Raw genomic sequence first — 15,682 nt, forward strand, 5'->3', positions numbered from 1 at the left:
AAAAAAGAAAAACTATTACATCTCTGAATAGATTGTTTTGGGCATATACATTAAGATATTTAAAAAAAACTCTTTGAGTGATATATATGTGTGTGTGTGTGTATATATATATATATATATATATATATATATATATATGAAATGATCAAAAAGAATTGTCATTGAAACTTACTATTTTAGGAAAATGTGTTCACCACTTAAAATATATGAATTCAAATTCAAAAATGAACTCTTCCTTTAGTGTTCTACCTCAATGCTATGCAAGATTTGTTGGACCAGTGGCATTTGCATAACTGCAGAGATTGATACTTATTCAAAAACCCAGCTGTCATCCGAGGACTACTGAATTTGTCTACATATTAGCACATATCTATCTATGTTTGTGTTCATTACAATTTAGAAATCAACATTCTAACTCACTGTAACTTTCTCATTAGAGAAATATTATTTGTTTTTGAAATATAAATATAGCCCCAAATATACATTAAGTTTATCTTAATTTTACATTTTATTTCATAAAAGTGTAGCACATATACTTCTTTTGTACTTAGATCATCCTCTTTCCTTAGAGTTATATAATGTATTAGAGAACTGTTGCGTTAAAAAGTGTCTTATTGAATAATTAATTTACCTCACCTTTGTGAGAATCATTTAAATAAGATCTCATCAATGATCATCTGATCAATGTGCCATTTATATATTTATTCTTATTTCAGGAACCACTGACATTGAGGTTTGTGGCCATTGATTTTTCTCAAGAGGAATGAGAATGCCTGGACCCTGTTCCTCATAGTTTATACACAGATGTGATGTTGGAGAACTACAAAAAACTGGCCTTTCTTGGTGAGTGTAGTTTCCTTTAAGATTTCCTCACTCACTATCAATCCTGAGAGTCCTTCCTTTGCAAAATATCTCTTGGTAGCTTGTACTGTGCATGAATGAGTATTAGATAATTTCATGGAAGTTAATTGGGAAATTGTTGATATGGATATGAAAATATTAATTATTTTTATAATTTACCACTATTATTTTTTGATAAGATATATATTCTTCATTTCAGACTTGTCATATAATTCAACAGTATAAAAGATTGTGGATTATGCCTTAAAGACCACTGCACTTTCTTGTCTTTCATTTGTTCCATTTACTATTGATAGTTGGAGGTTGTGCTCAGGATTTGCAGATTGAAATGCTTCTTATCTATTCTAATGGGTCTGTAAGGAAACAATATTTGTAGACAGAATTTTCCAGAAACTGATATTACTCTAATAAACAGCAGTAATTAAAGGGAGGATTCCTAAATCTTATTCCATTTTTCAATAAAAAGTCATCAATGTCTCTGAGTCATTCCTTGTCACCTTTCTGGACCTGAGGAAAGAGTCATGGAAACTAAAGAGACAAGAGACAGTAACTGTTTTGGTCACAGATGTGACCAAGATACCTGACAGGAAATTTTAAGGAGAAAAAGTTTATTCGAGGCTCATGATTTAAAAAATGTCCATTCACAAAACGCCTGCTCCATTGCTTGGGGCTTGACTGAAGCTGAACATCATGCTGGAAGTGTTTCATGGAGGGTAGTGACTCTTGAAATGAACAGAAAGATGAGACATACAAACTTCACTGAACAGATACAGACACAAAATACATATTCTATAGCATGCCTACAACACCCTACCTCCTCTAGGCACAACCTATCAGAATATAGCTACCTACATCTCAGTTAATTCTACCAAAGGATCAATTCACTGATTGGGTTAATACTGTCATACCCCAATCCTTTCACCACTAAATCTATTTTAATTTTCTCACACAAGAACTTTAGGGGAATTCTTTCCATAAAACTGTAAGATTAGCTGTATAAACAACTCAGTATATATGAAGAAAACAGAAGATTACTGATGATAATTACAAATGCCAAGGAAGAAACCACAGTTTGAAATGTTAATTGAGAAGTTCTCATCCAACAGAAATGAATTTTCAGAAAATCAATTTTATTTATCATTCAGTAATATAAGGGCATCCCTTTCCTAATACTTATCATGTTTTCAAAATATGTTAGACTCCTTCACCTTAGTGATCCCCAAGTGTATTCAAAAAGCAGGCAAAGTACTCCCCTTTGCCTGTTAGGGTCTGCAATCTCCATGAGGTACTGCTGTCCTTTCTTCATGGATGAGTGTGACTATGAAACATTTGCTTAACCACAGACCCAAATGACTAAGAGGTTATTCACCAGTACCACTGCCAGAGCCAGCAAGAGAAACTGACTTCTCAGCACCTTGAGTTGCTGGTGGCCAATCTGTAGCAAGTATGCCAGGACACATCCTGCTATGAGGGTTTATGAATTTCCCTGTGTTTATCCTGCATCAAGGAGCTCGGTTTAGTGCCCCTCATCTTTTCCTCAGAGAAGGTTCGTGGCAGGACTGGAAGCAGAAGCAGTCTGAACTCAGTGATTCTTTTATGTTTATGAAAACACAATTCATGAAAGGATGTAATTGCTTGTACCTCACGGGTAGGTGAGGACCTCTGAAGATAGAGAAGGCTAGGAAAAGGAAATTCTCTAAGATAGGGAGCATGGACAAAGTACAAAACTCCTTCCAAATGTAGAGACCTGAGCACTACCCCATATCTGTACTTGGGTTAGCTCTGTAGATATCCCATTAAGTCTTGCCCTCCCCTTATGACAGATATTTTTAGCTTAGACCAGGAGATTCATGGAGGAGGAAGGGAGTTTCAGATTTCCCCTAATCACAATACATCTTGCATTCTCAGCAGATGTGGCATCATGAAGAAGGGTCTCAAACAGGTATTTGGGGCAATATTGTCATAGATATTTCAGTGTTTAAGGAGCCTCCAAAGGACTATAGTATACACAGATATAGACAACTTCAATAATACTAAAATTTTCACATTGCACTCTTAAGTGGGAATCAGTAGATAAAAAAGGTCTAAAAAATTCCTTGGGAGAAAGATAATAATGGAATAAGGTTTGAAACAACTATACACCACCACCTCTCTTGCTTACTCAGCAACATATTTTGTTGGTAGATGAATTAGAAGTGGTGATGTTGATGACAATAAAGTGATAGAAATGAAATTCTGCCTCTTTGTGTTAAGAGACTTGGATATGGGGTTTACTGTATATTGAATTTTTTTAAGGCAGTACACAGAAAATAATCAGAATAGCAGGTATTTTCTACAGAGAAAATTGAAAATTATTGTTTTGTTCTCAAACATGTAGTGTGTATGACCAACGAAACTGTACCATAAAGCAGGAAGTATAAGGGGGAATAAATAAAATGAAGCTTCAATTCATACATTAAAATGAAGTGGATGGTGTCTATATGCCAACACTATGTTGGAGTGTTAACCTTATATTTTATTCTAGCACTTCCAATGTTTCTGGTCTAATTCCTGGGTCTTTAGTCCACCTTAAATTGATTTTTAGGAAGAGTGAGAGATAGGAATCTAGTTTCATTCTTCTATGTATGGATACCCAGTTTCCAGAGCATCATTTGTTTAAAATGCTATCTTTTCTCCAACATATGTTTTTTTTGTCAATTTTGTTAAGGACCAGGTGACTGTATGTGTATTTGTCTCTGTGTTTCCTATTATATTCCATCAGTATTCATTTCTGTTTTTATATCAATACCATACAGTTTTTGTTACTGTAGTTCTACAGAGCAATTTGAATCAGTTATTGTGATGCCACCTACATCACTTTTATTTTTCAGTGTCATTTTGACTATTTTGAGTCTTTTATTATTCCATATGAATTTTATGTCTTTTTGCTCCTCAAACTGAATGTGTAAAACCAAGAATTGATCAATGGAATCATCTCAAACTGAAAAACTGCACAGTGAAAAAATAAGAACATAAAGAGTGGACCTGCAGAATGAGAGAAAACACTTGCCAGATACTCTTTAGACCAGGTATTTATATTAATAATATGCAAAGAACCATAAAAATCAATAGCCCCACCAGAAAAGCAAATAAACAACCAATAAATGGACAATCTGAACAGATATTTTTTGAATATAAGAAATAAAAATGGCCACAAATATATGAACAACTATAGAACATTCTTAGCAATGAGGGAAATGCAAATTAAATTGACATGAAGATTTTATCTCACTACATTTTTTATGGCAACGATCAAGAATAAAAATAACAAGAGACACTGACAAAGTTGTAGAGAGAAACATACACTTGTGCATTTTTGTTGGGACTGTAAAGCAGTACAATCACTTTGGATAGCAGCATGGAAATTCATCAAAAGACTAGAAATAGAACCACCCTATAACCCAGCTTTATCCCTTCTTAGTACTTATCTGAAACTTCTAAAATTAATAATCTATAGTGATACATACTTACCAACATGTATATTATTGCCATTCACAATAGCCAAGTAATGGAACCAGCTTAGTTGACACTCAACAGCCATATGGAGAAAGAAATATGGTATAAATACACAATGGTGTTTTACTCAGCAATAAAGATGAGAAACTACAAAATTATATCATTTTCTTGTAAATGGATGAAGCTAGAGACTATCATGGTAAATAAAATAAGTCAGGGTCAGAAAGTCAAGGGTCTAATACATTCTTTCATAATGCAGAAACAATAGAGAAAAAATAAATTTTAAAAGGGGAATCTCATGCAAATAGAAGGGAGAACAGTAGAGTACAGGAAGAAAATTTAGTAAGAGAAAGGATGAATGGGAAAGGGGAGAGTCTATGGAATTAAATTGAGTAATTTGTGATATGCACTTGTATAAACATATTACAATGAATCTCATTTTGTGTTTAAGTATAATAGAACAATTTAAACAATAAATAAATAGAAGGAAGACTAGTAAAATAGAGGCAGGCAAGTGGGACAGGGAGGAGCAGAGAAAAAGCAAAAGTACTAAGGATTGAAATGGGGCAAATTATGTTATATGCATTCATGAATATGTCAGTATGAACCCAGGTGTGATGTTTGAATACAAAGCATGAATAAAACACTTTTTTAAAAAACTTATGAAATGACATCAACAAAATTTCACCATTCAAGAAGCATAAGTGATGCACTGCCAAGGGGCACAAGGAAAATTTTTGGCATTACGGAACTGTTATATATGTTGGTTATGGGGATGGTTACACAACTGTCAGTTCTTTTCAAGACTCATAACTTCACAGGGGTTAGTTTTACAGGCTAAAAAATTAAGTTAGGCGGGTGGTGGTAGTAAAAATGTTGAAACTCATTGTGCATATTCTGGGATCCATTTGTTTCCCAGAGTTTCAATCTGTGCTGTGCCTCCACTTAGGGCTACTCTGTGATGAGGGAAGGTCTAACATTAGGGCCCATTGTTATTCGGAAAGGTTTGATCAATTTTCCCTCTCTCCCCCAGAGCCACACTGTCCCTCCATTTTCCTTCAGGAGCTATATTTTAGAAATATTCTTTTCCATAACCCTTTAATGAGGAAGAATAAAAAGGAGAATCTTGGGTTGACAAAATGTCACAGAAAAGACAGAGACAAACTGGGTGTTGGTGGGGCACATGGAATTACATTCACTCTATTTGGAACACCACTGAGCCCTGAGCAGGGAGGATCACAATTTCAAGGCCAGTCTGGGGATAAATCCAGACCCTATCCCAAAAGAAAATGGTAAGCCCTGTATGGTGGTGCATGGGTGTCATCCCAGCTGCATGGGAGGTTGAGGCCAGAAGGAGAATTTTGAGTTCAGAGTCACCTTCAGCCACTTAGTGGGGACCTGCCTGAGAATAAAAAGAAAAAGTGGCTTGGGATGTGGCTCAATGGTTAAGCACTCCTGGGTTCATTCACCCTTGTTCGTATGTCTCATTCTGTAGCACTTGGTACCCTTGGTGGGTCTATGGTGGGTGGAAGGCTCTGCCTGGTCACTGGTGACCCTGGCTGAGGATCCCTTGATACAAGGAAAGATCACAGTCCTGGAGTGGAATTTCTTCCTCCTCATCAATGAGTTCCTCAAAGAACCCTGTGGGATTACTGCTGTCAGGGTCAAAAGACTCATTACAGCATGTATCTGTGGGGTTCCAGTACTGCCAGGCACCAAGTGGTGTGCACCTGCCAGGTAAGCATTGGAGAAGGGGAGGGGTGAAGGGAGACCCAGGGGTCCCTGGACGGAGCATGAGGAAACATGTGTTAGAGACCATCCCTGAGGACCCTATGTACAAGGTGGGTCAAAGAGGTCCCTGGCTCCAGCAGGGACTTAATGGGAAAATAAGACTTTGTTATCAAATTTTCAGTCACATTTTACCCCTCCCCTGATACATGAAATGGGAGAAACAAATAAGACATTTCTAAACTCAGGGACAACAGGGTCACAAAGGGAACTGGAGCCAGGCTTTTCAGACCTCTAACAGCCACTGGAGGCAGAGGTCATTAGGTCCAAGGAAAGATTACTCTGGGGGACACAGTTAGTTCTGAGGGCCCCACACCCTCTTTTAAGGCCTTGTTCTTGCCCCTCCCACTAAGCCATTATGACATCACAAACTGTATGGGAGCCAAGAAGAGAGACTGGCAGGGCACCGCACACTGTTAGACACTGTTCCCAGTACAACATGGAGGGAGGACACTGTGGAGGAGAGGAGGAAGAGAAAGCTCCATAAATCCAAAGATCAGCACCACGGTCACATCAGGTGAGTAGACAACTGGAGAAGAGTGAATTCTACATTCACATGAGTATTAAGGATATAAACTATCCTGTGAGTCAGGTCTCCAGGCCACAAGTACTAAGTCTTCTGTGCCATGAGTTCAGCACTTCTCCCCTAGAAGTTCTTAGTCTTCTCTGGGTGCTGTGCTTAATCTCTTCTCACTCACCATTGTTAAGGGTCTTCTCTGTCCTCTGGAAGAGTGCCTCTCTCCCACCAGTGCCCAGTCTTTTATGGTTTCTATCAATCTCCCTTCCCCACCATTGCTCAGAGTCTTCTGAATCCTGTGAGTTCCCCTCTCCCACCAGTGCTCAGTCCCCTCTGGGCATTGTGTTTGGACACCCTTCACATACCAGTACTCACTCTCCAATGTGATTTAGGCACATAATTCCTTTAGTAAACTCTCTAGATGAACCCCTTTTCTACTAATATCAATACATCATCTCTGACCTTACCTGCATATGCAGGCCAGAAAAACTTTGGAAACTTTTAAATATGTAGATATTTCATCTTTGGAACAACCTCAATATGACTTTGCTGCTGCCACACAGAGAGGTTCCTCATCAATGCCTGAAAATGCAAGACAATTTTAATGGATGTCAATTCCAACAGCATTAAGGACCTCGTACTACCATTCATAGTCCACCATTTTTACACATTTGTTCAAGTAGCTGAGATCTTAAGAGTGATGTATCATTACCTGTATTTCTGCCAGCTCTCTGAGCATTGGATGGAAAGCATATACTTAGTATTTTCAGGATCTCCTCTGATATGTCATTGATACTCTGTTTTGAAAATAGTAAAACCTTCCTGCGACATTTGTGTGAGGCACAAGGAACACATTCGAGGGACAGTGTGAAATATGACCAAGGAAAATTTTCTGTCATAAAGGAGGATGTTTTTAGACCTTTTTAATAGCACCATTGCCAACATCCACCAGCATACTGAGATATTGGACCAAGGTACACTCTCAAAAAGGATCCAAAAACTGACAGCTGCAGGACAGATACCCTCTCTTTAAAGAGCCCTGTCTCCAATGAATTCTGCAGTCAAGGACAACTCATCTCACTTGTCTCAGTCTTCTCTGTGTTCTTCCCTAAAACTCTTCTCAACCACCATTGTTAAATGTCTTCTGAGTACTCCGTTAGAGTGCACCTCTCTTACCAGTGCTCAGTCTTCTGTGTCTTGCTCTAAATCTCACCTCCCCCACAATTTCACAGGGTCCTCTGAGTCCAGTGTGCAAAGCACCACTCACTAACCAGTGTTAAGTCACTTCTGGGTTTGTGGGTGAACTCTTTTCAACTATCAGTGCTATTGGAAAAATAGCCTTTATGGATTGCATTACCTTCATTGCTTGAGTAATCTATGTGAACTGCATAGACTCTATTGTCTACACATGCTGTATTTTCTGAGTAACCTGAGGCAATTTTATGACCTGAGTCTCCTGTTAGCAGCATATACTCTATGCCATATATTTCTTTGTATCCCAAGTAGATTAATGACTTGAATAGCATATATGGTCTAAGCAGCATCTTTGGCCTGCATATCCTCTGTTTGCTAAGAGAGTCTTGACCTGAGTAGCATTTTTGGTGTAGTTTCTTTTACTGCATTGAACCTGAGCAGCCACCCTGATCTGTACAACCTCAATGAACTGAGTAACTCTGATGACCTGCATAGCATCTGTGGCCTGCAAAATATCTCTTTCCTCTGTACTCTATGATCTGAGTGGCCTCTTTGAACTGAGTAACCTATATGACCAGCAAAACCTGTGATCTCTCCAAACTCCCTGATATCTGGTTTCACTCTGATAACTATGTAGAAGGTATGACCTGAGGTTTTAGTGTTGACACTAAAACCTATATAGCTTCTATGACTTGAGAATCTTCTAAAATCTAAGCAACCCTTAAAATGCCATGGACTATGTTTCCTGAGTAGTCTCTATTGCCTGTGTACCATAAATGCCTTGAATATACTCTATGTACTGAGTAGCCTCTGTGACGATGACAGCCTCTATAAGCTATGCAACTTTATGACCTGCTTAAACTTTGTGACCTGCATAGACTTCAAGAACTGAGTAGACTCTATAACCTTTATAGCCTTTATGACCTTACAAATTTTTATTGCCTGTAAATTCTGTTTAGCCTCTAAGTCTGAACACACATCATTCAATGAAATCTATATCATCTGAGTGGCCTCTATAACATGTATAGTTAATAAAACCTGCATAGCCACTTTGATCCCAGGAACTTCTATGATTTCTTCACACTCTGTGATTGTGTTTCACCTGAGTAGCCTCTAGGACATGTGTTCTCTCTGTACAAAACATTGTCTCTGTCATCTACATGTTCTCTGTGGCCTGAGTAGTTCAAATAAACTTTGTTGCCCCTTTGACCTGCATAATCTACATGACCTAAGCAACCTTTGGAGCCTACGAAGTTGATCCATTGAAATTCAAAAGCTATATTTTGTTAACACTTTATGAACTGAGTAATCTCTATGAATTAAAAACCTCAATAACTTATTTAATATTCATAAATTTTATGAATATCTCTATGATCTGCAAAACATATATAGACAGTAGTCTTTATGACCATAGCTAACTCTATGACCTGAGTAATGTGATTATTTCAGTATCCTATTTACCTTAGTATCCACTATCAACTTACTAACATCTATGATCAAGTAGACTCTATGACCAGCATAGACTCTGTGGCCTGAGTATGCTCTATGGATATTTGTTCTTCATAATATGCATAACATTTATAGCCCTACTCCCTAAATGACTTGAGTAACACCTGAAAACCCTATGACCTGTGAAGAATTTATTACAAAATAGCCACCATCACTTGAGGAAAGTTTTTGACTTTCATAGATTATCCTTCATAAACATACTACCATCTAGGATGTTTGTAGCTTCTATAACCCTAGTAAACTCTAAGAACTCCACAGCCTGTATGACTGTTATACTACTACAATGGGCATAGCCTCTAAGATATGTGTGGCCTCTATGAACTGAATATCCTCCATAACCTGAGGACTCTTTAATGTTCCTAGTATCTATGGCCTTCATAGCCTTTGTTTCCTGTGAACCATCAATGATTGTAGATTCCTCTTTGAACTGTTTATCCCTTATGACTAACATGACTTCTATAACTTGCATAGAATTTATGTCCTGTGTATTCTCATATCTGCATATATTCTAAGGCCTACATAGCTTCTTTGGAGTGAGTCACTTCTATGACGTACACAGAAGCTATCACGTATGTTTCTTCCATGTTAGTGTAGCAAGGATGACATGTATACCCTAACTACATACACTGCACAGTGTCAATAACCTTCATAGAATTTATGACTTGAGTATTCTTTTTTATTTCAATAGGCACTATGATCTTTGTAGGCTCTCATACTTTGTAATGTCTATGAAATTTTCAGTCCATTCCCTATGACATCGAGATCATATATGTCCTGCTTATTGTTATGGCTTTTGTAGCCTCTATGATGTGCATGGCTATACTTACCTTTGATACATCACTGTATTTTGCATCTTATGTGATCTGAGTTCCTCTACAATCAGCATAACCTCTATTATATAGGTGCCTTTTCTGCACTGAGTAGCATGAATGACCTGAAGAGCCATATGGCATTAGTAGCCTCAATTACAAGAGTATAACCTATGGTGTGCTTAGTTTTCCTGTTTTAAATAGTCTTTATGGCCTGAGAAGTCAAACTAAACCGAGTAGGCCCTAAGCCCTTCATATTATCCATGTCCTGCATTGTCTATGTGGCCTAAGTATATGCTAAGATTTTCATAAATTTTGTGTTATAAATAGCCTCTGTTACCTGGAAAAATTACATAAATAATATATATTTATTAACTCAATATCCTTTCAACTTCCATACCCTATATAGCCTGAGGATCTTGAATGATTCTGAATAGATTGTGTTTTTTTAAATTACCTGAGTACCACCTAAGATATTTATAGCCTAAATGATCATAGTTTCATTTGTGATTGTGTATTCTCTGTGATCTTGATGGCCTCTATAAATTTCATAGCTTCTAATGCCTAAGAATCCTCTATGGAATTTGCAGCTTCTATAACCTGATTACTGTATGGCATGAGTAGTCTATATGACCTTTATAACCCTTATCACCTGAATAGATTCTATGGTCTGATTAGCTTCTATGTCAACCTCTATGAACCAAGTAGCATCTAAAAGTTTCAAAAACTTTATGAACTGCATATTATCAATTTTATTACCTGTATATCTTGTCTTTGCAAACTGTAGAGCTTCTATGACCTCCATAGCCTCTCTAAACTGAGAAGCCTCTATTGTGTGCATAGTCTCCAGCAGTTGAGTACCCTCTATGAACTGAATAATTTTTATTACCTTACTAGAAATCATGGTCATATAGTCTCTATAACTAAACAGCTTCTCTAATCTGCACAGCATCTATGATATGAGTCATCTCTATGGCACAAGTACCCTAGATTAACTAAAGAACCCAATGAAGTTTTTATCCTATGTGAACTGAGTAGTTTCTATAATCTAGTACCCTCTAGGCAAAGTATACAACCTATGAACAGCATAGATTTTAAGAACTTTGTAGCCTCTATGACATATGTATTCTGTCTGATCTGCATAAGCATTTATGGACTTGTTAGTCTAAAATATCTTATTAATGCCTTTGACTTGCACAGTCTATATAACTTGAATAAGCTCTATGTCCTAGGTATCTCTATGACCTGAAGCTGCTATGAACTGAGTAGTATCTATGGAGTGAATCGTCTGTGTTTCTGGTTAACTGTCTATGACCAGAATGACTTCTATGTTACTTAGTAGCCTCTATCTCCAGCATAAACTGGCCTGTGTAACCTGTATGTCCTCAGTATCTTCTTGGATTTAAGTAGCATATATACAAGTGTGTAAAATGTATGAGAGCCTCTATGACCAGATAAATCTTTATGTTCTTCATAGTCCTTATGGCCTATGTAACCTCTATAACCTTCATAACATGAAGTCTGAATATCTTAAATGACTTGAGTAGCCTGCATGTCTTCATTGATCTGCATAGACCCTGTGACCTTCACAGTCTGTAGGGCCTGAGTAACCTCTGGGACCTTTTCAATAAATTGTCCATTTTCTATTCAAGAACATTTTAGCCCAAATAACCTGTGTATACCCTATGACCTCAGTATCCACTTTATCTTCCAAACATCTGTGACCTCAATAATCAGTATGACCACTGTAGGCTCTATGACCTATTAGTCTATAAGACATCCCTAGCTTCTATAATATGGGTAATTTTATGACATGAAAATCCTTAATGACTGCTGTACCATTAGGCCCTGTATACTCTCAATGCCCTTAGTAGACTAAATAAACTTGTTAAATTCTATGGTCTAAGTAGAATATATGTCCATAGTAACTTATACAACTCTATGAGTACTTCTATGACCTAAAAATCTTCATGGCTTAGTTTTCCAAATGTTCTGAGAAGCCCCTATGACTGTTTAACTTCTTTGGCATGAGAAATCTAAATTACAATAGTACCCCCTATACATATGTAGCCTCTATAAATAGAATATCCTCTGTGACAGTAAGGAGACTCTATGATATGTGTTGATTCATGACTTGAATAGTCTTTATAATTTATAAAGCAATTATGAGCTGGGTCATCTTTAAGACCAAATAAGGCTCTCCCTTTTGTAACCTCTAACACCCACTTATAATTTATGCCCTGATTAGCTCTAAAACCAACAAAGCATCTATGTCCTGAGTAGTTTTTTATCAATAGCAAAGCCTCTATATCCTAAAATGCTTGTATAACCTGCATAGAATCTTTGGACTGTGTAAACTCATTGGTCTGTTTATCTTCTATGAACTGAGTAAGTTCTATGAATAGTGAAACTACCATGACCTGCTTCTCATCTGGGTAGCCCCAATGACCTCATAGATTCTGTGGCCCACATAGCATATATGAATTATGGACCCTCTAAATGACTGAATATTCTCAATTATCTTAGTAGCCAGTTAAAGCTCAGTAGTCTCTATGAACTTCAAGGTCCCTATGACTTGCAAACCCTCTGTGATTTTTGTAGATCTCTTTGACATTTGTAACTTCTGTATTTTAAGAATGCTCTAAGACTTGTACACATTCTATGGCCTCAAAAACAAAAATGAGGGATCAGCTGCGCCAGGGCTCCGGGCGGCTATCCGGAGGAGCAGCATGGACTCAGGACTCAAGAAAAGGAGATATTGAGAGACTTGGGACCAACTCAAAGCAGCCGGGTGAGTGTTTCCCACTGGGCGGGCATCCCAGACGGGACGGTAGCCCCCGGACAGGGCGGTAGCCCCGAAAGCAGGGATCTTTGCAAAGTAGAACTGCCAGTGAGGCGCCCCTCCCCCCGCTGGAGCAGTGATCGCAGACAGCTGGGAGCATTGGAGAGGTGGCTGTTCACCACAGCGCTTGGACTCGGCGCAACCCACCCGCGCTCTGGGAGGCTGCCCAAAGGAGAAGGTGCTTGGTGAGCTGTTTAGACTGAACGTGACCACCCCTGAACACAGGGGGCTGCCCAGAGGAGAAGGAGAAATACGGGCTCGGCACGTCGCTTGGAATTGGAGCAGCTGCGCCAGGGCTCTGGGCGGCTATCCGGTGGAACAGCGTGGTGAGTGGTTTGGTCCCAGAGCATCCGCTCCTGAACATAGGGGGGTTGTCTGGAGAAGGAGGAGGAGCACGGCGGGGTGCTTGGGCTCGAAGTGACTGCACCAGGGCTACGGGAGGCAGTCGGGACAAGAAGGTGCACAGTGAGTTCTTGGGACTCGTGATGCACCAGATCTCTGGGTGACTGCCTGGTGGAGAAAGTGGTGCATGGTGGGTCACTTGGTCTTAGAGCGACCGCACGGAACAACAGGTGGCTGCCGGAGGAAAAGGCGTGTGGCGGGTCACTGGGACTCAGAGCGATTGTAAGGGGCTCCAGGTGGCTACTCAGAGGAGGGGCCGCATAGCCAGGCGAAAAGTGCAGAGCAGGGTCCTAGACGGCTTCTTGGTGGAAGGGCCCCACGGACAAACTGAGGGGCGGAGCAAAGGCTCCAAGACTGCAGGCAGCTTCTCTGAGGAAAGGCAGCTGAAGGAGATTCGTTTGCGAAGGGTGAGGCTTCCAGGCCCAGGAGGTAGGTCCGGGTCCCTGGGAACATTGCAGAAGAAGGCTGCCCAGCCCAGGCGGTAGTTGTGAATTGAACGGAACCTCTGGGAGGAAAACCGACCAGCGAGACCTCCCCACCGGGTGACTCCTCCCTGTTGGGTGAGGTTCTCCCAAAAGGACCGTAAAATCAGAGACACAGGCCCAAACTGGTCTTGCATCAGCCCACAACCTACTTCCCTTCTGGATGACCATTCATCAGCAAGTGAAGGTACCTCTGCCCACTAGCAGGGAATATACCCCACCAGAAGGCCACCACCCCTAGGGAGTCAGCTCCCTTGTGGAGCACTGCATTATCAACTTCCTCCAAGATTTCAGGCTACTGAAGACTAAGAGGGGATATAATAGAAATCTTCAGGGATATTATAAGACAATAGAGGAAATCTGCAATATCACAGCGGTCAACTGATACCTGAACAATATGAGAAAACAAGGAAAGAAAATGCTGCAAACAAATCTAGATGTTACATCAATGAAACCCAACGACAGCATGGCAGAAGAAATGACAGAAAGGGAGTTCAGAATGTACATAATTAAAATGCTCAGGGAAGCAAATGATGAGATGCAAGAGCAAATGCAGACACTGAATGATCGCACCAATCGACAGTTAGAAGAGCAAATACAGGAAGCAAAAGATCACTTCAATAAAGAGTTAGAGATATTGGAAAAAAACCAAACAGAAATCCTTGAAATGAAGGAAACAATAAACCAAATTAAGAACTCCATAGAAAGCATAACCAATAGAATAGAACACCTGGAAGACAGAACATCAGACATTGAAGATAAAATATTTAACCTTGAAAACAAAGTTGAACAAACAGAGAAGATGGTAAGAAATCATGAACAGAATCTCCAAGAACTATGGGATATCATGAAGAGGCCAAATTTGAGAATTATTGGAATTGAGGAAGGCTTAGAGAAACAGACCAAAGGAATGAACAATCTATTCAATGAAATACTATCAGAAAATTTCCCAAATCTGAAGAATGAAATGGAAGATCAAGTACAAGAGGCTTATAGGACTCCAAATATACAAAATTACAACAGACCCACACCAAGGCACATTATAATGAAAATGCCCAACATACAAAATAAAGACAGAATTTTAAAGGCCGCAAGAGAGAAGGAATCAAATTACATTCAGGGGGAAACCAATACGGATATCATCAGATTTTTCAATCCAGACCCTAAAAGCTAGAAGGGCCTGGAACAACATTTTTCAAGCCCTGAAAGAAAATGGATGCCAACCAAGAATCTTATACCCAACAAAACTTACCTTCAAATTTGATGATGAAATAAAATCCTTCCATGATGAACAAAAGCTAAAAGAATATACAGAAAGAAAGCCAGCATTACAGAACATTTTCAGCAAAATATTCCATGAGGAAGAGATGAAAAACAAAGAAACAAATCAGCAATGGGAGGAACCATCCTAAAGGAATTGTCAAATAAAGGAAGAACCAAGTCGTCTCAAAATAAATAAATAAATAAATAAATAAATAAATAAATAAATAAATAAATAAATAAAATGAACCAAATGACCGGGAATACTAATCATATCTCAATAATAACCCTGAATATTAATGGCCTGAACTCATCAATCAAAAGACATAGACTGGCAGATTGGATCAAAAAGAAAGATCCAACAATATGTTGCCTGCAAGAGACTCACCTCGTAGAAAGAGATACACATAGACTAAAGGTGAAAGGATGGGGGAAAACATATCATGCGCATGGACTCAGCAAAAAAGCTGGAGTATCCATCCTCATTTCAGATAAGGTGGACTTCAAGTCAAAACTAGTCAAA

Source organism: Sciurus vulgaris (assembly GCF_902686455.1).
Source record: "Sciurus vulgaris genome assembly, contig: HiC_scaffold_611_arrow_ctg1, whole genome shotgun sequence".
NCBI classification, from domain to species: domain Eukaryota; kingdom Metazoa; phylum Chordata; class Mammalia; order Rodentia; family Sciuridae; genus Sciurus; species Sciurus vulgaris.